A 24140-nucleotide genomic window follows, 5' to 3' on the forward strand; every position below is an offset into this window, starting at 1 on the left:
AGGGTTTTTTTTTTTTGGGTAGATATATATGCAACTTTTTTCTAATTTTACCTTGGGTGGACTTGTTAATTCATAGGGAGATGCATATATAGCTTTAGCAGAAACTGCCAGTTTTGCCAAGTAATGGACCATTTTACACTCCAGCAGTGTATGAGAGTTCCGGTTGTTTTAAAGCCTGACCAACATTTGGTATTATCAGTCTTTTTAGATTTCTGCCATTTGGTTGGGTGTACAGTAGAGCCTCATTAATTTTTAACTTGTACTTCCATGATTGTGTCCCATTCTTTTTAACGGCTGCATGATATTCTCCACTATGAATGTTCCGGAACTTATTTAGCCATTTCCTTATTGATGGACATTATCTTTAAAGTTTTAATTTTTGAAAACACTGTGGCATTACACACCCTTGACCCACACCTTAGAGCCCACATGCAAGTATTTCTGGTCTCAGGCCACTTGCACTGCAGTATAAAGCTCAAGGGAGCAAGCCTGTCATGCAAAGCTCTTACAGCTTGTCTACAAGTCACCTGTCCAGAATTACGCTGCCTTGTCTCATGGGACACAGCCACCCTGAACCCAAACATCATAGAAACACGAAGCCTTTCCCATGCTGCGCCCAGCCTTCTCAAGCTGCGTTTTCATCCTTCCTTTTCTTTTTATTTTATTCAAGCATAGTTGATTTACAATGTTGTGTTAATTTCTACTGTACAGCAAAGCGATTCAGTTATACACATATATGTATTCTTTTTCATCTTCTTTTCCATTACAATTTATCACAGGATATTGAATATATTTCCCCGTGCCATACAGTAAGACCTTGTTTATCCATTCTGTATGTAATAGTTTGCAACTTCTAATCCCAAACTCCCAATACATCCCTCTCCCACCCCCCTACCCCTTGGCAGCCACAAGTCTCTTCTCCATGTCTGTGAGTCTGTTTCTCAGATAAGTTCAGTTGTGTCATATTTTAGATTACACATATATCATCTTCTCTTCCCTGAAATGCTCTTTCCTGGGGTCCCCATTTCCTCTGATATCAGCATGAGTAGGATACATTTTCCTGAGTGCTCTTTTAAGCAAGGCATTTTAAAGAAAACAGTTTTGCTCCCTGTCACCACAGCAAAGCAGACCAGCAACAGCAGAAGCCAATCAGAGGAAGCTGTACAGCTAAGAAGTCCTCCTGTAGACGTTAGGTCTTGTAGTCAGTCCCAGTCATCCACCCACCCCACGTGATTCATGCTGCTCAGATGGAAATTAGAAACCTCCGTCATGGGGATTCCTTTTCTCTGCTCATGTCAGGGACATCTCCTACATTTAGACTTGGAGGGACACTTTCCTTTTTAAGTTCCTGATATCGAGAGAGCTTTGAGTCCATCCAAACACTGGAAGGTTAGGAAAGATTTGATTTGGTCACCAGTGAATGATACACGCAGCCCAGAAACCATTCTGAAACCCACCCTAGACTGTGGTGAAGTGCCCCGAATTCAGTCATCCTGGATTCAGATCTTGGGTCCCCAATTTTTTTTTTTTTTTTTGCGGTACACGGGCCTCTCACTGTTGTGGCCTCTCCCATCGCGGAGCACAGGCTCCGGACGCGCAGGCTCAGCGGCCATGGCTCACGGGCCCAGCCGCTCCGCGGCACGTGGGATCCTCCCGGACCGGGGCACGAACCCTTGTCCCCTGCATCGGCAGGCGGACTCCCAGCCACCGCGCCACCAGGGAAGCCCTGGGTCCCCAATTTTTTAACCATGTCAGTTTGGGTAAGTACCTTTAACCTGTCCAGGACTCGTTTTTCTCATCTGCTAAATATGGAAAGGAACGGGAGTCATTTTATAAGATGGCTGTATCAGAGCACTTAGAACAGTGTCCAGCAATAGCCCGCAGTAATGTTGACACAATTATATGATTGTGGTTTTCATCCCTAACTGAATCTCCAGTGAGGAGCAAGGTGCAGACATGTGAGAGATGCTGACCATGTGACCGACCACAGGGCGCTATCAGTGGAGTCATCAACACCACAGGCTTGGGATCAGGCAGCCTGGGCTTCAAATCTGGGCTCTGCCCTCAGTTTTCTCATCTGTCCAACGAGCACGTTCAAGCCTGTCACACGGGGTGCTGTGAGGGTCACACCACCTAGTGGACAGTAAACTGCTAGGGCTGCGTCCGTCCCGCACATTGTGAGGCCTCAAATAAAGGTTATCGGTGCTGGACCAACCACCAGGAAATGCAAGCGCTTCAAGGCCACAGGCTTGGGGTCCGAGGCCGAGGGTTTCCTGTTCCTTCTGAGAGTCCCACCTTGTCCAGGCAGTGACCCCTGTGGCCGCAGGCCTAGGCTCAGGACAATTCACCTCAGGCTGGGCTCTCAACTCCAGCACAACCTCAACTTCGCGCGAGAAGCTTCAGCGCGCATCAGCCAGGGTCCCTGAGGCGGGGAGTCCCCAGCAGAGCCGGGGCTGATTGGCTTAGACACACACACACACACACACACACACACGATGCCTCTCTGGCCAGTGAGATGTGAGGACGAGGCCCCTGGGGGATTCTGGGAAGGGCTCTCCTTTTGACGGAGCCGGAGGAATGGCTCCCGGGCTGCGCTGGCGCGTGTGCGTGCTGTGGTCCCGAGTGGGGTCCCGTGAGTGGTCTCTGGAGGGGACCCCGTGAGGTGGGGTCGCGTGAGCTGCGCTGTCCGGTCAGGACTCGGTGACACGGGCGGGGTCCTGCGGGACCCGTCAGCGTCTGCGGGGCAGCCGGAGCCTCACTCCTGCGGCTCCTGTTCGGCACGCTCCGGCCCCACGGTGTCCGAGGGATTTTCGTCTGGGAAGCTGGTTCCAGCAGCGTTGCCAGCCTGAGTTCCCCAGAAAGCCGGTGGGGAGCTCATCCCCCATGGCAGGAATGCTGGGGCAGCGGGAGCGGCTCTCATCTTCCTCCAAGTGGCGTTCGGACAAAGTGTTTTGTTTGGTTTCCGTAGCTTCCAGAGCATGTGAGGAATGCTAAGGCCTCTTCCAAGTCAGAGGCTGCTAGTTAAAGTCACCTGTGCTCCTTCCAAGGCTCCAGCCCAAGGACAGGGCGGAGCCTGGCATCGCAGATTTTAAGGGACCCCTCCCCACGCGGCCACTCTGCCTTGAAGCCAGCGGAAAACCTCTGCTCTGAGGGCTTGGAAGACAGGGCAGCCCGTGGAGTCCACGTGCTGCTCCAGTTCTCTGCAAACTTCTGCTCTGGGTCTACGTGGTTACCCCGTCGGTGGGGTGTGGCCCGACACATGGAGAGTCAGTCATATGTCTTGCCCTCGGTCTCCTGGAGCAGTTCAAGCCTTGCCATCCTCAGCGCAGACATCCCGCGTGTGCTCTGCCAGGGAGGGAAGTCTGAATAACACTATCACAGCCACGCCCACGGCCTCTCCTGCCACATCTGGGGACCATATGGGAGAAGCGGAGATCAAACGCAAGCCTGAGAGGAAACCTCTTTAGAGCCAACTGGCAAAAGATGAACAAATATGCACAGCACAGGGACAGAACCCACAGAAAAGCAACACTAAGGCAAAAGTAGTGGGGATCTGACCTAGGAATGGCCTTGCAAAAGGCAAGATGGTAGACGGTGGTGGCTTGTATGTTCTGAGTGCTTCTGGAGGGTAATGTGCGGTTACAATCCCCTTGTCCCTTCATCTCACAGCCATGGGATAGACACTTTAATTGGATTTGCATATTTAAATGCTTTCCGTTACACTTACCATGCCCAGGTACTGCCTAGCTGCTTTACAGAGATCACAGTAACCTTCAGGACGGCAGTCCACCATGGCTGCTATTATTGCTCCCACTTCAGAGATGAGCAAATGGAGGCACCAACGACCAAGATCTGAATCCAAGGGGTCAGCTCTTGATCCCGTGCTCTCAAGTGTAAAGCTTAGTGCCTCTGGCACAACAGTCAAGGGCTAAAGTCTGGAAGCTAGCAAGTTTGAGTTTGAATTCTGCAAGGATCCAGATACAATTGGCTTGACCTCAGCTAGGTGAAAACCCAAAGCTCTCTGCTGGGCATTCCTGCTAATTCATGGGCACTTTCATTTCCTGACCTCTGTGCCACAGCACACAGGTCTGTGCACTGTCCCCAGCCCTACTCTACATCCACCAGGTCCACCAGGAGCAGGAGTCCTTACATCTTGGTGCCCATCAGAAGTTCTCAGTGGACGTTGTGGACCATACCAAGTGCTACATGGGTGCTGGGGGAGGGGATTCATGTAAAACACTGAGACGTGCCTGACCTTCTGAAGTCCACTCTGCTCTCCCCCACGCTCACTCCCTCCACAGCCCCTGCATTTTTCCTTCCCTCCCATATTTCCCCAGTGACTTTAAACTCCTCTCTACTGTGGTGTACTTCCACATCACCTCCTTTCTTTTCTGAAGCCTTGTTGCCCTCCTTGGTCACAGCGGGAGGAGAGGGGACCAACCCCTTTGCCCTTCTACCCTAGTGCTTGTCAAGGAAGGAGTTCTTTACAAGAAAGTGAGTGTGCTTTCTGCCGAGACATCTCCTACTGAATATATCACTCTACATTTTTGGTCAGAAAATGTTGGTTCTGTCCCTCCCATATTGAAGAAATAAAAGTATAAGATGTGAGTGAGAAGGCTCCATGCATAGCCCTGTCACTCACTGCCTGTGGCTCTGGAGGAAGTCCCCAGTTTCCTCATCCATAAGCTAGGGATCAAAGCAACTACTCTACATCTTTGAAGAGTTGTCAGCCACATCTGGCTTAGGAGGATTGATGAAGCCAGTTTTTTTTTTTTTTTTTTTTTTTTTTTGCAGTACGCGGGCCTCTCACTGTTGTGGCCTCTCCCGTTACGGAGCACAGGCTCCGGACGCGCAGGCTCAGTGGCCATGGCTCACGGGCCCAGCTGCTCCACAGCATGTGGGATCTTCCCAGACCAGGGCACGAACCCGTGTCCCCTGCATCGGCAGGCGGACTCTCAACCACTGTGCCACCAGAGAAGCCCCAAGCCAGTTCTTTTTCTTGCTACCCTCAAACCCAAAGAATATGAAGAACAAGGGGGTTTGAACAAGTGAAGCAAATAACAGCAAAAGCCTTCACTATTGAAAGGGAAGGAGAGATCAGCTCCCTATGACAAAGCAGCACCAGCTTCCACCCTGACTGGAAGCTGTGGAGAGAGAGGACAGAAGTCAGAGTATTGGGGAAATGCCCACTGATCCTGCCGGCAGTAGGGGCTGAAGGAGATGGGAGTCAGCAGCCCTGGGAAAGGTGGTGAGAGTTCAGAGAGGATAGAGCTTTTCTCGCCCTTTCCCTCCTGCCCCGACCCCAGTGGGGGCAATGCCTCCTGGGGCGGAATGGGGTGGCCAGCAGAGGGGAAGACTGAGAGACAGAACACCTAGAGTGGCTTATCACCCACAACAGACAGAAATGAGACCAAAGATAAAGGAGAAGACAAATGGGAGAAGACCTGAGACAGCAGGATGGGGGCGCTGGCATACTTCATTGACCAGCAGTAATGAGGTATGTCTCCCCGTCCTCACTAGAGTGGTGTCATAGGAGCCTGTTGAGGAGTTAGGACTTCCACATGGCTCAGCAGCAATGAGGCCACCTCCAGTGTGGTATCAGTGGAGACCACAAGGAGAGCTGGAACTCCCCGTCACCAAGAAGTAACAAGGAGCTCCCCTCCCTTTGGGTATCAATGGAAGTCTTCGTGGGGAACCTGGACCTCTACCTCCATGTGGCAATAACAAGGTAGTGTGTCCCTTCCCCTTGTGAGAGCACTGTCAAAGAAAGCCAACTAAAACAAGATTTAAGTGAGATCCAGAGTCTCATAACATAACACAAAAATGTCCAGATTTCAGTCAAACATCACTATTTATACCAAGAACTAGGAAGATCTCGAATGAAAAAGACAAACAATATATACCAATACTGAGATGACAGAGATGTTGTTAGAATTATCTGTGAAAGTTTAAATCAGACATGACGAAAATGCTAGAAACAAATGAAAAATAAAAGGCCTCAGCAAAGAAATTGAATGCATAGTCTCACCCAATAAACAAAAGATGTAAATAAGAACCAAATGGAAAATTTAGAACTGAAAACTACAGTAATCAAAATAAAAGCTCAGTGATGGGTTCAACAGTAGAATGGAGGGAACAGGGGAAAGGTAAAACAATAGAAATTACCCAATATGAACAACAGAGATAATATTCCAAAACAAAACCCCCAAATCACAAAAAACAGAACCTTAGGGACCTGTGAGACTGTGACAAAAGATTTGATACTTATGTCATCAGGACCCCAGAGAGAGAGAAACAAGAGGGCAGGGCTGAAAAAGTACTCAAATATTTTTTTCCAGAAAGGTGCAAAAGCAGTTCAATGGAGAAAAGCTTGCCATTTCAACAAATAGTCCTAGAGCAATTGGATGCTTGTAAGTTAAAAAATGAACCTCCACCTAAGTCTCACACTTTATACAAATAATAATTCAAAATGGATTGAAAAATAAACATAAAACATAGAAATACAAAACTTTTAGAAAAAAATAGAAAAATTTTAGGATCTAGCACTAGGCAAAGAGTTCTTATATTTGACACCAAAAGCATGATATATAATAGGAAAAATTTATAAATTGGACTTTGTAAAAATTGAGGGCTTTTTCTCTGTGAAAGCTCCTGTTAAGAGGATGAAAAGGTAAGCTATAGAGTTAAAGAAGATGTTTGCAAACCGCATATCTAACAAAGGACTGGTAGCTAGAATATATGAAGAACTCCCAAAGCTCAACAGGAAAAAAAAAAAAATCAAACAATCCCATTAGGAAATAGGCAAAAGACATGAAGAGACATTTCACTGAAGAGGTTATTGATGGCAAATAAGCATGTGAAAATATGTTCAACATCATTATCCATCAGAGAAATACTAATTAAAACCACAGTGAGATATCATTACACATCTATCAGAATGGCTAAAATGAAGGGTGGTGTCAGCACCAAATGGTTTTTGGATGAGGAGAAACTGGATTACTTATCCAATGCTGGAAGGACTGTAAATGGTATAGGAAAGCAGTTTGGCAATTAAAAACAACAACAACAACAACAACAACAACTAAATATGAAACTACTACCCAGTAATAACACTTCTGGGCATTTTCCCCAGAGAAATGAAGACTAATGCTCACACAAGAACCTGTTTACAAATATATATAGCAGCTTTGTTTGTAATAACCCCAAACTGGAAACAACCTGGATGTCCTTCAGTGGGTGAATGGTTAAACAAACTGTGGTACATATATACCATGGGATACTACTCAGTAGTTAAAAGGAATACGTATATTAATGCATATATGTGGAACCTAGAAAAATGGTACAGATGAACCAGTTTGCAGGACAGAAATAGAGACACAGATGTAGAGAACAAATGTATGGACAGCAAGGGGGGAAAGTGCTGGGGTGGTGGTGGTGGTGTGATGAATTGGGAGAGTGGGATTGACATATATACACTAACATGTATAAAATGGATAACTAATAACCTGCTATATAAAAAAATAAAATTCAAAAATTCAAAAAAAAGTAAATAAAAGGAATGAACCACTGATATATACAACACCTAGATGAATCTCTAGAGAATTATGCTGAGTGAAAAAACACCAGTCTCAAAAGATCACATGCTGGAAGTCCTAGCCACCACAATCAGATAAGAGAAAGAGAGAAAAAGAATCCAAACTGGAAAAGGGAAAATTAACTCCGTCACTGTTTGCAGATGACATGATAACTATACATAGAAAAATCCTCAAGACACCACCAAAAACTACTAGAGCTCATCAATGAATTTGATAAATTTGCAGGATACAAAATTAATATACAGAAATCTGTTGCATTTCCATATGCTAACAATGGACTATCAGAAAGACAAATTAAGAAAACAATCCCATTTACAGTCTCATCAAAAAGAATAAAATATCTAGGAATAAATCTAAGGAGGTAAAACACCTGTATTCAGAAAACTGTAAGATACTAATGAAAGAAATTGAAGACGATAGAAACAGATGGAAAAATATACTGTGTTCATGGAGTAGAAGAATTACTATTGTTAAAAAGACCATATTACCCAAGGCAATCTACAGATTCAATGCAATCCCTATCAAAATACCAATGGCATTTTTTCACAGAGCTAGAACAAATAATTCTAAAATTTGTATGGAAACAAAAAAGACCTTGAATAACCAAAAACACGTTGAGAAAGAAGAACAAAGCTGGAGGTATCTCGCCCCCAGGTTTCAAACCTTACTACAAAGCTACAGTCATCAACATTATGGTACTGCCACAAAAAAAGGCACATAGATCAATGCAAAAGAATAGAGAGCCCATAAATGTACCCATGCTTATATGAACAATTAATCTATAACAAAGGAGGCAAGAGTATATAATGGGGAAAAGACAGCCTCTTCAATAAATGGTGTTGGGAAAACTGGACAACTACATGTAAAAGAATCAAACTGGACTACTCTCTCACACCATGCACAAAAACAAATTCAAAATAGATTAGAGGCTTAAATGTAGCACCCGAAACCATAAAACTTCTAGAAGAAAACGTAAGCAGTAGTCCCTTTGCTATCAGTATCAGTAATTATATATATATATGTGTGTGCGTGTGTGTGTGTGTGTATTTGGCTATGTCTCCTCAAGCAAGGGAACCAAAAGCAAAAAGAAACAAATGGGACTACATCAAGCTAAAAAGCTTTTGCACAGTGAAGGAAGCGATCAACAAAATGAAAAAGCCACTTAATAAATGGGAGAAGACATTTGCAAATGATATATCTGATAAGGGGTTAATATCCAAAATATACAAAGAACTCATACAACACAACATCTAACAAACAAACACAAACAACCTAATAAAAAACTGGGCAGAGGATTGGAATAAAATTTTTTTCCAAAGAAGCTATTCAGATGGTCAACAGGCACATGAAAAGGTGCTCAACATCACTAATCATCATCAGGGGAATGCAAATGAAAATCACAATGAGATGTCACCTCACACCTCTCAGAATGGCTATTATCAAAAAGACAACAAATAAGAAGTGTTGGTGAGGGTGTTGAGAAAAGGGAACTCTCCTACACTGTTGGTGGGAATGTAAATAGGTGCAGCCACTATGGAAAACAGTATGGAGAGTCCTCAGAAAATTACAATAGAACTACCATAAGATCCAGCAATTTATCAAAAGAAAACAAAAGCACTAATTAGAAAAGACACATGTACCCTTATGTTCACTGCAGCATTATTCACAATAGCCAAGATATGGAAGCAACTCAAGTGCCCACCAGTAGATGAATGGATAAAGAAGATGTGGTATATATAATGGAATATTACTCAGCCATAAAAAGAAGGAACTCTTTCCACTTGTAGCAACATGGATGGACCTAGAGGGTATTATTCTAAGTAATATGTCAGACAGAGAAAGACAAATACTGTATGACTTTGCTTATATGTAGAATCTAAAAAACAAAACAAATGAAAAAACATAAATGGAAACAGAGTTACAGGCACATAGAACAAAGAGGTGGTTGCTAGAGGAGAGGAGGGTGAGGGAGGGAAGAAATAGTGAGGGAGGTTAAGAGGTACAAACTTCCAGTTGCAAAATAGATGAGTTGCAGATATGAAATGTACAGTGTGGGGATTATAGTCAATTACTAGGTAATATCTTTGTGTGGTAACATATCATAACTAGACTTATGGTGATCATTTTGAAATGTATAGGAAAAAAATACTATGTTTTGTAACAGGAACTAACATAGTGTTGTAGGTCAATTATACTTCAAAAACAAACAAACATACAAACAAACTGAAAGAAAAAGGATCAGGTTTGTGGTTACCAGAGGTGGGGAGTTGAAGGAGGGGAAATCGGTTAAAGACAGTCAAAAGGTACAAACTTCCAGTTATAAGATAAGCAAATACTAGTGATGTAATGTAAATACAATGTAATAAATATAATTAATACTGCTGCAGGTTATATATGAAAGTTGTTGAGAGAGTAACTCCTAAGAGTTCTCCTTACACACATAAAATTTTATTCTGTTTCTTTAATTTGGTATCTATATGAGATGGATGTTCACTAGACTTGTGATAATCATTTCATGATGTATGTAAGTCAAATCATTATGCTGTACACCCTAAACTTATACAATGCTGTATGTCAATCATGTCTCAGTCAAACTGAAAGGGAAAAAAAAAAACCATTAATTAAAAAAAAAATCCCTCAAACCAAAACCAAACCAAACCAAACAAACACCCAAAAGATCTCATACTCTATGATTCCATTTGTATAACATTTTTGCAGTTACAAAATTAAAGAAATGAAGACCACATTAGCGACTGCCAGTAGTTAAGGATGGGCTGGATGTTGGAGGGAGGTGGCTTTGATTATAAAAGGGACATAGGGGAAATTCTTGTGTCTATGGATCTGTTTTGTATTATGACTCTGTCAATGCCAATATCCTGGCTGCATCATTGTACTATAGTTTGCAAGATGTAACCATTGGGGAAAACTGGGTAAACGGTACACAGTATCTTTGTGTATTGTTTCTTACAACTGCATGTGAATCTACAATTATCTCAAACTAAAATGTTTTTAAAAATTTAAATACATGAAGCATTATGAGGTTGATTTTGAAAATCAATTAATGTAATTCATCACAGAAACAAACTGAAAAAGAAAAAAATGATCATCTCAAAAGATGCAGAAAAAAACATTTGATAAAATTCAACTTCTTGATTTAAAAAAACAATGAATGGAGAGATATACTATATTCATGGTATTGTTAAGATGTTAATTATCTCCAAATTAATCTATTGATTCAAACAAAATTTCAACAGCTATTTTGTAGATACTGACAAGCTGATTTTAAAATTCAGGTGAGAATGCAAAGGATCTAGAATAACCAAAACAGCTTTGAAAAAGAAGACTGGAGGACTAACTCTGATTTCAAGACTTACAAAGCCATAGTAATTGGGACTGTGTAGTACTGATGTGAAATAGACAAATAGATCATGGAACAGAATAGAGTCCAGAAATAGACCTATACAAATATTCAGGAAACTTTTACAAAAGTGCAAATGTAATTCAGTGAAGAAAGGATAGTCTTTTCAACAAATGGTACTGGAACAATTGGATACCCACATGCCAAATAAAATGAGCCTTGATCCATATCTTGCACCACATACAAATATTAACTCAAAACAGATTATTTAAAACATAAAACTATAAAACTTATTTTAAAAATATTGGGTTGAGCAGAGTTTTTACATATGATACCAAAATCATGATCCATTTTTTAAAAGATTAAATAGACTTCCTCAAAATTAAAATGTCGGGGGCTTCCCTGGTGGCGCAGTGGTTGAGAGTCCGCCTGCCGATGCAGGGGACACGGGTTCGTGCCCTGGTCTGGGAATATCCCACATGCCGCGGAGCGGCTGGGCCCGTGAGCCATGGCCGCTGAGCCTGCGCGTGCGGAGCCTGTGCTCTGCAGTGGGAGAGGCCACAACAGTGAGAGGCCCGCGTACCACAAAAAAAAAAAAAAAAAAAAAATTAAAATGTCGGCTCTTTGAAAGACATTGCTATGGGAATGAAAAGACAAGCCGCATACAAACTGGGACAAAATAATTGCAAATCATACATCTGATAAAGGTTTTTTTATCCAGCTTATATAAAGAACCCTCAAAACTCAATAATAAGAAAACTAACAACTCAGTTTAAAAAATAGGCAAATGATTTGAAGAGACACTTCACCAAAGAAGATACATGTATAACAAATAAGCATATGAAAAATCCTCAGCATCATTAGTCGTTAGGGAAATACCAGAATGAGATACCACTACACATTAGAAAGACTACGATTTAAAAGATTGATCATAACAAATGTTGATGAGTATGTGAAGCAACTGGAACTCATACACTGCTGGTGGGAGCATAAATGTTACAACCGCTTTGGAAACAGTGTGTCTGTTTCTTAAAAAGTTAACCATGTCTATTATATGAACCAGTCATTCTACTCCTAGGAATTTACCCAAAAGAAATGAAAGTGTATGTCCACACAAAGACTTATATACAAATGTTCATAGCTGATGAATGTGTGGAGAAATGGTTATGGCTGTGTACTGTCAGTAGGACTCCATTTTTGCAAACATTTTGGGGGACAGTTTAGCACCATCTACCTTTTTTTCCCCAAGAGAAATGTAGTTCTTAGCTTGTGTGAGGCTGGCTCTGTGTTCACCTCTTTCATTTGGAACATTTTGGGTTACTCTGGATATTCAGAAAACAATAGAAATTGAACTGCTACAGAAATACACACTAAAATATGTTAGTTACTTGTTTGTTGGGGTTTTCCTTTACATGCCCTCTTTTCCTTGCATGATTAAGTGGTATTAGTAAATTTATTCCAGATGGAAACTTTGTTGAAAACATTTGAATTGTGTGGCCATTAGTACATTTGCAAAAGTTGCTTATTAAAACTTCTAAACAAAAGTAAACTTCATTACTGAATATAGATGGTATTATTTTTATCCTTAAATACTTCAGTGTGTTTCCTAAGAACAAAACAACCTCTTACATATCCAGAGTGCAATGACCACAATTAGGACATTTAATATTGACAACAATGCCGTCATCTAATCCACAGACCATATGCAAACTTTGATGATTATCCCAATAATATCCTTTATAGTTTTTTTTTCCTGGCACACGATCCAATCCCAGATCACATGTTGCGTTTAGTTGTCATATCTTTAGTCTGTTTTAATATGAAGCAGTTCCTTAGCCCTCCCCAATGTTTTATGACTGCGACATCTTTGAATAATATAGGCCAGTTATTCTGTAGAACGTTCCTCAACTTGGGGTAGTTAGATGTTTCCCTTTGATTAGATTCCAGTTATGTATTTATATCATTATGTTTTGGCAAGAAGTATCACAGAAGGGATGTTGGGTCCTTTTTGCTGTATCATCACAGGAAATCCATGATGTGTATACGTTTGAGGGTTTTTTTTTTTTTTAATATATGGATGTTTGGTTTTTCCTGCACCATGAGTTGAAAAGAGTTTTCATTCCCCACCAACTTAAATCTTTGCTTTCTTTCCCTCTTTAGCTTCTGCTTTTCTTTGGGTCTTTTGCACTCTCCCCTGAACACATGAAGTTCAGTGGTCAGCAAAAGATTTGGAGTTGATATGCAGATTTGTGGATTGACACCCTGCCCCATCTGTGGCTCTCCTTTCACAGACCCTCTACACAGACACACACACATCAAACACACAAAGAGTAATTTGAGGTGGATCAGAGGCCTAAGTGTAAATGCTAAAACTGTAAATGATAGAAGAGATTATCCTCATGACTTGGGGTTAGGCAAAGATTTTTTTAGGACACAGAAAGCAATAACTATAAGATAAAATTGGATATCAGATGTTATAAAAATTGAAATTTTCTGCTTATAAAAAGACAGTATTGAGAAAATGATGAGGAGACAAGTCATGGAGTGGAAGAAAATATTTGCAAAGTATGTCTAACAAAGGACTTGTATTCAGACTATTAAAAGAACTCATGCACAACTACATAAACAGAACTACAAACCTGTACAACCCAATAAAATTGGGCAAAAGATCGCCACAGGCACTTCACAATGCAGTGACTAGTCAGTAAGTACATGAAAAGTATTCAGCTTCATTAGTCATCAGGCAAAAGGAAATGAAAATCACAACGAGATACCACTACACTCCCACAGAAATGGCTAAAGTTAATAAGGCTGACAATATTAAGGGTTGGCAAAGATGCAGCAGCTGTGACACATACACTTCTGATGGAAATGTGAAATGGTACAAACACTTTGGAGAATGGTTAATTAAAAAGTTAAACAGATACTTCCCATACAATCCAGCAAGTCTTCTCTTAGGTATTTATCCAAGAAAAATGAAAATACTGGTCTAAACCAAGGCTTGAACAGAAAAGTTTATAGCAGTTTCATTCATGAGTCCAAACCTGGAAACAATTACCATCAGTGTGTCAAGGGTAATCAGAACACCATAGAGTGGAAACTGACTATGCTCAGCAATAGAAGGAACAGACTCCTGACACACGTGACAACATGGATGGACCTCAAAAACACTCTGACGTGGAGTGAAAGAAGCCAGACACAAAAGAGTACGTACTGTATTATTCCACAATATATACCTGTAAAGAGACAAGTCTAATTTACAGTGTCAGAAAAAAATTAGTGGCTACCTGGGGTGTCGACGGTTGCCTGGGATTGGGGGTGTTTCAAATGTTCTTGATTGTGGTGGGTGCCATGCAGGAGTACTCACTTGTTAAAACTTATCTAACTTTACACTTAAAATGGGCTCATTTTACTGTGTGTAAATAGTTTCAAAAAAGGCGATTTAAGTAAAAGAATACAGGGGTCATGATTTTGATTTGTACAAGATAGATTTGGGGCCAAGAAGCATTAAATAAGAACAAGAGGACATCAGAGTGTGGTCCACTCTTCAAGATGACTGCCTTATAGCTATGCTATTTATGCTGCAAATGACAGCAACAATTGTCACAAAGCAGAAACTGCAGGAGATAATAGGAGAAACAGAAAGAAATCCTGCTATTAGGAGATTTAATACTCCTCTGTAGTCCAAGACAGATCAAGGGGACAAAAGTGAGGAAGCATGTAGAAGTACTGACTGCACGGCATGGCGAGCTTTATGGAAAGTATTGAAATCTGTGCTCTGACCAGGAAGAAACTACATTGTCTTTTCCAGGGCACATAGGATAGTCATGGAAATGGACCATAAATTAGGCAACAATAAAAATCTCAGTTCCAGATAGAAGTAGTGTAAACAACATGATAAACCTAGAAATCAAAACAGAAATATTAAATGTTCATCTTCCTGTACATTTTAAAACTTTGTTTAAAAACTCTTGTGTCAAGAGTCAAAGGGTAAATGCAAACCAATTTCAGAAATGCTAGGAAATGGTGATAATGGAAACATATCGGAATCTAAGGAGTGTAGCTCAGGCAGTGCTCAGAGACAAACTTATAGCTTTATATTTATAACAAGAAAAACAAAAGAAAGAAAAATAAATGAATTGTGTTCAACTCAAAAATCTAAATGAAGAACTACTGAGTAAACTGAAAGTAGGCATTAATAAGGCAAAGTCAGAAATTGAGTTGGAAAACAGAAAAACAGTAGAATTAACAAATAAAAACCCAGTTCTCTGAAAATTACCAACAAAATAGATAAATCACTAGCTAACCTAATCCAGAGAAAAAAGTAAAGCCATAAATACACATAACAAAAACTCTAAAAAGAGGAGGAATGACCATCAAGACGGAGAAAATTAAATCTTAAGAGATTACTTATAACTCTAGGCAAAAGCACTTGAAAACCTGGATGAAAAGATAATTTTCTATGACTTACCAACACTGAGTAAGTAATTACAGCATGTCTAAGCAGACAAATTCACATAGAATAATTATCTTTTATTAACTAACTGCTCCTCTCCACTGTCCATCCTTGAAGCACCAGGTTTCAAAGGGAGTTAAGTATTGATAGAAGATTACATGACCATCTTCATATATGCAAAAGAAGATTTATTTCATAATCTTTTATGGTCAAATAGAAAAAAGCCAGTATCTTAATGGGGTGCACTGAGGCATTCCCACCAAAGTCAGGAACGTGACCAACCACTACCACACCCTGCATCATCAAATGCAGTTGCACACACACACATAAACACACACACACACACACGCATAGGAATTGGAAAGGAAGAAGTAAAATGACCTCCGTTCTCCAGTGCAGATTGTAGTTCTAGTAAAATCAAGGCTGAGAAACTACTAAAACAATAAGAGAATTCACTAACGTAGCAGGGTATAACATTAACATAGAGAAATCAGTTGTCCTCATAGAAACAATGACCAAACAATAGTAAAAACAGATAAAATAGTCAGGAATTAACAATAAATATGCAAAACTTACGTGAAGTAAGCTTTACTTTGAAACGCCCTGAAGTAGACAAAGATGAAAATACAGGGCATGTCTTTGAGCAAGAGCACTCGTTATCATGAAGAAGTCAAGTTGTCTTAAGTTAATTTATAACTAAAAATACCAAAGGGTTCTTCCTCTCCTCCAGGCCTAGAAAAGTTGACTCTAAAGCCCCTATGAAAAAATAAACAAAAAGAGTGAGGAAAATGCTGGAAACGATTAGCAATGGAGGGAGGAATGGGGCTTTCCCTACAGATGTTTAAAATACTGTAAAGTGTCCATAATTGAAAGTGTGGTACTGGTACATAAATGGACTGATCAGTGGGACAGACTAGAAGATCCAAAAGTAGACCCACATACATATGTGGAGTTTAAGTACGATAAAGGCAGCACCTCAGGTTGGGGAAAAAATAGCCTTTTTAATAAAAGGTATTGGGTAATTTGGATAGCCATTTGGATCCTTGTCACCCTATACACTATAGAATAAGCTCCAAGTGGATCAGAGATATAAATATAAAACATGAAGCCATAGAGGCTCTAGAAGAAAACATGTGAATTGCTTTATAACTTGGGTATGGAAAAATCCTTTCTAAATATTGTTCTAAATTCAGTATCAACAGAGGAAATGATCAATAAATTCAATTATTTTACATACAAAACATTCCAGAACACACACACACACACACACACACACCACAAAACAACAACAACAAAAAAACAAAGGCAAAAGACCAGTGACAAGTTGAGAACAAGCACTTGCCAGTTGTCTCTAAGGGCTAATCTACTTAATATGAAGAGAGTTTCCAGAAATGGGGAAGGAAAAAACCAAGAGCAATGGACTAGGGGGCAAGAGCCAGGAATACTCTTTTCCTCAGAAAAAAAATGGGTGTCAAAGGACCTCAACACATAAATAAATGCTCAGCGTCATTTGTAGTGAGAGAAAAGCAAATCTGTTTTCTGAAGTACCGGTTCTCAGCCATCAGGTTGACAAAACCCCAGAGGTGTGACAGCTAATTTTACTGGCGAGGCTGTGGGGTGAGGGGTAGTGAACATGCAAAACAACACAGCTTATGGAGGCAATTGGCCAGATCTGACAAAGTGACCGGTGTGCTTCCCTTGGTCTGTCCTAGGGATGCACACACATGCAAGAGCAGGAGATGACAAACGTGGGGGGGTTTTCTTGGCAGCTGTGGGATTGGAAAGCATTCAGATGTCTGTGAGATGGCTGCTTGGAGCTGCGGCAGGTCTACAAGATGGAAAACCCAATTGCTGCAGGGGATGGAGAATGACAAGAAATAATCTCCAGCCTGTGTTGTTAAGTGAAAACTAGAGTGGAGATCTGTGAATTCAGTGCACTCTCTTTTGTATGGAAATCATGTCACAAGACGAAACACGGAAAGAACTAACTATAAACTAATCAAAATAGGAGCCCACAGGGAGTGGGGTGGAGGCACAGGCTGGGAGCATGGCCTCTCCAGGGTACACTTTGACTTTTGAACCAAGTCAATATTTCATATATTCAAGCAATTAAATTACAAAGGAAAATTTCCTGATACTGAGAACAAGCTGAGAAAAAGTAAACCTAACTGCATATCTTATTAATAATATAATCTCATGAAGGAAAAAAATCATTTCAAGTAATTTTAGAACACTGTAGCTTTAGCACCCATTCTCAGTGTGACACAGGACAGAAAGGACTGGAAAGAAGCCTTAGACTCTGTTCAGAGCTTAGGGGGCAAACAGCTTGTCAAAGACAACTTCAGACAATTGTGGAAATTTAAATATGGCCTGGGCACATGATGATGCTTAGAAGCTATTTTTAGCTTGGTGTTCTATTTTGAATATGATTCAGTAATGGTATTATGTCATGCAGAAAGCAATTCTTATTTTTTTAGAGGTGAATATTGAAGTACTTATGCATGAAACGTCATCAAGTCTGTAATTTACTCTAAAATATTTCAACCGTAAGGTTATTAAAACAAGTCTGGCAGGTGGTAACAGGTTAACATAGAAAGTGGGTACAGGGGGGCACAGTCCTCGCCGTGGCACTGTCCTCGCTGATCTTCTGCATTTGAAATGTTTCATCCATGAAAAACACAATGATTTTGTTAAACAAAATTTCCGAAAGGGAGACCTGATGGAAATAAAAAGAAAGTTATTTGGGGTTTGTGAGGACTGCAGCCTGGGACACAGGTTCAAGAAGCAACTGAACTGTGTTGCACTGAATTACAGACAAAATGGCGGAGGAGGCCTGTAAAGACAAAAACTGCAAGGTCACAGTGTTACACAAGTTTTTTTTTTTTTTTTTTTTTTTTTTTTTTTTTTTTTTGCTGTCCGCGGGCCTCCCACTGTTGTGGCCTCTCCCGTTGCGGAGCACAGGTTCCGGACACGCAGGCTCAAACGGCCATGGCTCACGGGCCCAGCCGCTCCGCGCCATGTGGGATCTTCCCGGACCGGGGCACGAACCCACGTCCCCTGCATCAACAGGCGGACTCTCAACCACTGCACCACCAGGGAAGCCCTACACAAGTTTTTTAAATAAAGAATTATAATTGGAGCTGGCAAGACATGAGGGTGCTTGTTTAGTGAGGCTTGGTTGGAGTCTGAAATGGTTGCGTAGTCACAAGGGGAGACCTTGAGGCCTCAAGTTTGCAGCTGGCAGCTGCAGTTCTGAGTACGGCTAGGGGTTCCTTGGGTCTGGTGCAGCTCAGAGAAAGCTCAAGTTCTCGGTGGGGCAGGGACATGTCTGAGACGAGATCCTCAGTGGCCACCTGACTCCATTTTTGCTTGCCTGAACTGGGATCACTCCACTGTCATTTCAACTTGTCATCAGTTTAAAAAAAGGACAAGGAGGGCTTCCCTGGTGGCGCAGTGGTTGAGAGTCCGCCTGCCAATGCAGGGGACAAGGGTTCGTGCCCCGGTCCGGGAAGATCCCACATGCCGCGGAGCGGCTGGGCCCGTGAGCCGTGGCCGCTGGGCCTGCGCGTCCGGAGCCTGTGCTCCGCAACGGGAGAGGCCACAACAGTGAGAGGCCCGCGTACCACAAAAAAAAAAAAATAAATAAATAAAATAAAATAAAATAAAAAAGGACAAGGAGGATCTGCTTTAGACAAGACACAGGCACGGCGGGGGCTGGGGGCGTGATGCTGGCATTTAAGCTGGTCCTTGAGAAGTGAGATGTGAGTGCTGGGAGTGAGGGCCTGGGTCTCGGGTGGTTGATAGTCTCTTGACCCCTTATTTTTAGCATCTTGCTTATCCCGAAAAAGCATTTTCTCAAATAACTAAAAAGCTATTGAGGGCCTTTTCTCACAAGGATCCATTCTTCTTTGCTGGCCAAGTTTGAGCTCACCTCCTACATTAAACCAGATGGTCTTGTGTTCAGCCAACAGCTTCTCTGGAAACCAGGACGGACGCCTCGGGGACGGCCCAGCTGCTCCTCTGGGCCAGAGAGGCCCACTGGTGGGGTCCCGGGAAGGGGGGTGGGGTTCCAGCTGGGGGGCAGCCTGGAAGGCTGCGGTGTCAGCCCGGAGCCTGGCCGGGCAGAGGTGGCCTGCCCTTCAGGCCTGTCCACTCTGTCACTCCTGTTCCAGGCTTTCTCAGACGCAGATCGTAAGATCCCGGGCGGATCAACATGTAACTGGCAGCTCCCTCTCTCCAAGGGAAAAGTAAACTACGCAGAGGGGTCTGGGGCCCCATGAAGCCCGAGTCAGTGAGGTGATTCACCCGGGAAGTGGGATCTCTCTGGGGGCGGGTGGGGGCTTGGAGCTCCCTCTCAGTCCATCCCTGGGGCTGAGGGCCCTCAAGCTCTTTGGCAGAGCTGTTTTCTGAAGAATCCAAAGAAGTTAGAAGCCAAAGTGATGTAACCCACGGTCAGGATTTGAAGAGTAAAATCAAGTTATAAACTTTATTTTTACAAACATATCAATTTATCATTCGTTGACCCTGGTGCCATTTTGGACCGTCCAGGAGATTCTCTCAGGCTCAACTGGAGAAGAAAGTTCAGAGCATTTGATGGGGCCGTGAGGTCGAGGCTAAAAGAGAGGCTGAGTTTCAAGGAGAAAGTGTGTGTCCTGCGGGCACTGCAACAAGCCACCACAAACTCTGTGACCCTTGTGATGATACCAGGCCCACCCAGATGACCCAGGATGACCCCCCAATTGGAGAGGATCCAAACTGTAGAGGGCGGTGGAAACCGGCAGGAGGGCACAGAAGATGGGACAGCTGTGCCGGTGCCGGCTGCCCCTTGGCAAACACCGGCAGCAGGCTGCACCCAGGGGCGCAGGTGGTCTCAGGCGCCCTGACAGGAGACCCGCAGAAGGAGGATGGGGGGAAGGAGGTGTCCCCTCCTCCTGCACCACTGTTGCCGATGGGCCTGATTCCGGGAGGGAGCAGTGGGGTGAGGGGGGCGTCTCTTAAATTATGACAAGAGTTTAGAAGGACCGGGGGTAAGAGGTGGAGACAGGGTGTACGGCCTCCTAACTAACGCAGCCGCGTAACAAAGCACCACCAGCTCAGTAGTTTTGAAGGAACACAAATGGACCTTCTCATGGGCCCTGTGGTTAGTGGTCTGGGCACAGCCCAGCTGGTCTCCCCCGGGGCTCGCAGGCCGGAAACAGCCTGTCGACCTGTGCAGTCCGACGCTGGGGGCCCTCTTCCAGACTCACTGGTTCTTGGTGGGGTTCAGATCCTGGCTGTTGTGGGGCTGGGGTCCCCTCTTGTGCCTGGCCGCCTTCCATGGGCAGTTCCTAGAAGGCCAGCAGGAGAAATCTCTCTGATGTCTTTTAGGTCTGACCCACCCAGGAGAATCTTCCATTTGATTAACCTGAAGTCAACTGCCTTGGGACCTTAGTTACCCTGCAGAGTCCCAGGGGTGGTGTCCCAGCCGATTCACACTCAGGGGAGGGGTCAGTATGAATTTTAAAAATGCCCCGTTCTGGCTGTGAGAAGGACCATGAGGCTGCAAAGGGAGGGAGGCTCCCAGCTCCCCGCCCCAGGGGGTGGACGTGTGCTGGGGAGCAGACACACAGCCACAGGGAGGGGGAGGACGGTCCAGAGCCCCCAGAGATGGTGCAGACGGGGAGCCGGTGGCAGAAATTCCAGCTTCTCTCTTTTAATCTAAAGCGTCTGAATGTGCACAATTCTAAGAACTGTGACAAACACACACCCACGTGACCCACACACCATCAAGACAGACAACGCTTCCATTATCCGGAAAGTTCCCTGTGCCCTTCCCGCCACCGATCAGCTTTCCCACCCTCGAGCTTCCGCAGACGGAACCACACAGCACGTGTGAGTTTGGCGTCTTTCACTCGGCATGATGTGTTTGGAGCTCACACGTGCTCTGTGGTGTCACGTGTGGAGTCCGTGGCGTGGAGGGGCCTTGGCTTGCCGTCCTTTCTCCTGTGCACAGGAGAACATTCTCCCCGAGTCTTTGGTGGGCACAGGGCTCAGGGTGGTGTGGCGGGCTGTGAGGGACGAGTGAGGGATTCCAGGGTCCTGCAGGGGCTCTAACGTGGGCGCGCCACCCCCCGCCGCCCCTCGCCACACGGCCCCTCCTGACCGCGGGCAGTGGTTCGTCCCAGCTCACCTTGCTCCCCAAGCGGCCATCCAGACTTCACTGGAGGAGGGCCTCTCAGTCTCCGGGGACCATAAGTGTCGTCATCCCCGCAGCCAAAAGACAGGGGAGCAGCTGAACTTAAAATCCTGACCTGGGAAGGCATCACTTCCTTTAGACCGCAGCTGCCAGGTCAGCAGTCGGGATGGTGAGCGGAGGTGCCCAGGGCAGGGCTGGCCCGCGGGTCTCGATCAGTGAGCTGCGTGGCCAGCAGCCCTCGGACCTACAGCCTCCTGCCGGCCCTCAAAAATCATGGATGGAAAAGTGTTCCTTCCTGCACATTCTTAGCATCAAAAACGCATCATAAAGACCAAATACTGGCTGTAGCAATAAATGTGAAGGTGATCGACTTTTCCATGAAAAACAAAGACCATCAGACAGGGTCAAACGAACGCACACCAGGACAGCGTGTCTGGAGTTTGAAAGTGAAAGGACGACAAAAAAAGAGTCACAAAACACAAACCAAGGCAGGTGAGGCCGAAGCCCTTCTGCCGTCCGGGCAGGACCCCTGGAGGCCGCAGCCCCGAGGTCGATTTCACAAACATCCCGGCCTCTGAACCCACACTCGGATGGATTGCAGGGCTGGGTCAGGATAAAGGGATCCCGGAGATGGGCTGCGTGTGCGCTGTCCGCCCTGTGCCTGCCGCTGGATCCCGGGCAGCTTCCAGGTGGGGCTGGCAGGGGGCCTCCGAGCGCCCCTGGGATCCCACTGCAAGGACCAGGCTTCCTGGGAGGAGCAGCCAGGAGAGAGGCCGGGTGCTGCCCCTGGCAGTGTGGGTCAGGACACATAGGGGGGCGGCCGGCCCCCTGAGGAGGTTCTGCACCCCCCGCCAACCCGGTGCCCTGTAGCTCCAACTGTGCAGAGAAGGGAGCCACAGGGCCTGGGAAAGAGCGGGATCCTGACCCACCGACAGGAACGGGGGAACTGGCTTTGCGCTCGTTTGCGGGACTTCACATGATGTTCTAGAACATTTCCTTTACAAACTTGGAAGGGATGTGGGCATGCTGGGCTGGAGGTTTCCCTTACAGTAGTTTTAAAAGAATGAAGGCGGATCCTTGTCCTTATCTGGCTGAGGCGCTTGAGGCCGGGTCCCAGCCAGGGACTCCAGTTAGAGAGGTGATTCACGGATTAAATGCGAGGTCCTCTTAAAGGGGAAGTTTCTGATTTCTCACTGTCCTTCAGGAAGAGGTCCCTGGGGTGACCACCTCCAGGCGGGGTGGGGAGGCCTGCGAGTGGGGGGAGCCCCCAGACCCATGCCTCGGCCCCCCGACCTGGGTGCAGATCCGGGGTCCCCAGGAGGGAGCCTGAGGCTGGTGGGGGCTGCGGGGGTCCTGCAGAGGCTCCTGGAGCCCCGGCGCCCCCTCCCTGACCAGGCTTGCTCCCCTAAAGCTGCCCTTTCCTGCCAGCCCTCAGCCTCCCCTCCATGGCCACGTCCGGGGGCTCGAGCTGCCTTGGCCCCAAATGGAGAAGTGTGTGAGGTGAGGGGGTGAGGCCTCGGGTGGGTGCGACCCTGTTACAAGCCCAATTTGTGGCTGAGGTCACTGAGGTGAAGGTGACTGGCTCAAGGTCGGACCGCTGAGGGGAATCACCCCTCAGGCCGGGCTCCTTCTGGTGACAGCGGGGCAGTGGACACACCGCCAGCAGCTGTCGGGTTCCCATGGAGCTGAGTGTGACATCAGGCAGGGGCTGAGCCCCTAGGGAGACTCCTGACCCCTCCTCTACACGGGTGCTGTCCCCCCCAGAGTCACGCGGGCCCCGCGGCCCGGCGCCCAGCTCTCATGGCCCCATTGCGTGAGGGGTTGGGGTGGGGTGCCATCGCTCCGTGGGCAGCCCCACCCAAGGACACTAGCCAGGTCCCCCCGACTAGGCCCGCGCGGAGGCCCCACCCGCCTCTCCTGACCCCAATGCCAAAGGGCTTCGGACTCCTGCCCTCCTTCTTCAGCTGCAGCCCCTCCCACACACCCCCAGCCCCCCACCCTTCCTGGGGGAGGCCCTCTTACTGCTGTGAATCTAGGCCCAAATCTGCCAACCCCTCCAGAAGGCCAGAGCTGGGTTGTTTTGGTTTTTTTTTGCGGTATGCGGGCCTCTCAGGGTTGTGGCCTCTCCCGTTGCGGAGCACAGGCTCCGGACGTGCAGGCTCAGCGGCCATGGCTCATGGGCCCAGCCGCTCCGCGGCACGTGGGATCTTCCCCGACTGGGGCACGAACCAGTGTCCCCTGCATCGGCAGGTGGACTCTCAACCACTGCGCCACCAGGGAAGCCCCAGAGCTGGTTTTTGATGCCGGGATGCTGGCCCTTTTGGGGATTTATCTTGTTGGATCTGACTGGCTCTTCCAGCTGCCCTCCCCCACTGAATCCACTTCTGATTCTGCAGCCCAGGGTGTCAGGGCCCCTCCCAGCTCCTGCCCCAGACGTGGAAGAGGGGGGAGGCACCTCTACTGGCTCTGAGTGGGGCGCTCCAAGCACCTCTGAGTCCTCCTGTTGGTGCAAAGTGCAAACGCCGAGTGGGTTTAACTCCTCGGACAGATGACCGC

At 45.3% G+C, this 24140-nt stretch overlaps 1 long non-coding RNA gene across 2 annotated transcripts; it reads right to left on the reverse strand.

Annotated features, from left to right (window-relative positions):
- Window positions 1–19926: 19926 nt before the first annotated feature.
- On the reverse strand, window positions 19927–23461 carry LOC308617592. Of its 2 annotated transcripts, none has more exons than XR_014015889.1 (3): window positions 23242–23461; window positions 21579–21699; window positions 19927–21456 (listed from the first exon to the last, which is right to left on the reverse strand). It is a non-coding gene; the product is annotated as an uncharacterized lncRNA (long non-coding RNA). The 2 variants fall into 2 exon arrangements; XR_014015890.1 differs by lacking the exon at window positions 23242–23461 and having other exon boundaries at window positions 19927–20070; window positions 20656–21456; window positions 21579–21992.
- Window positions 23462–24140: the final 679 nt, after the last annotated feature.

Source organism: Mesoplodon bidens (assembly GCF_964165515.1).
Source record: "Mesoplodon bidens genome assembly, chromosome: 5".
In the NCBI taxonomy this organism is placed as follows: domain Eukaryota; kingdom Metazoa; phylum Chordata; class Mammalia; order Artiodactyla; family Ziphiidae; genus Mesoplodon; species Mesoplodon bidens.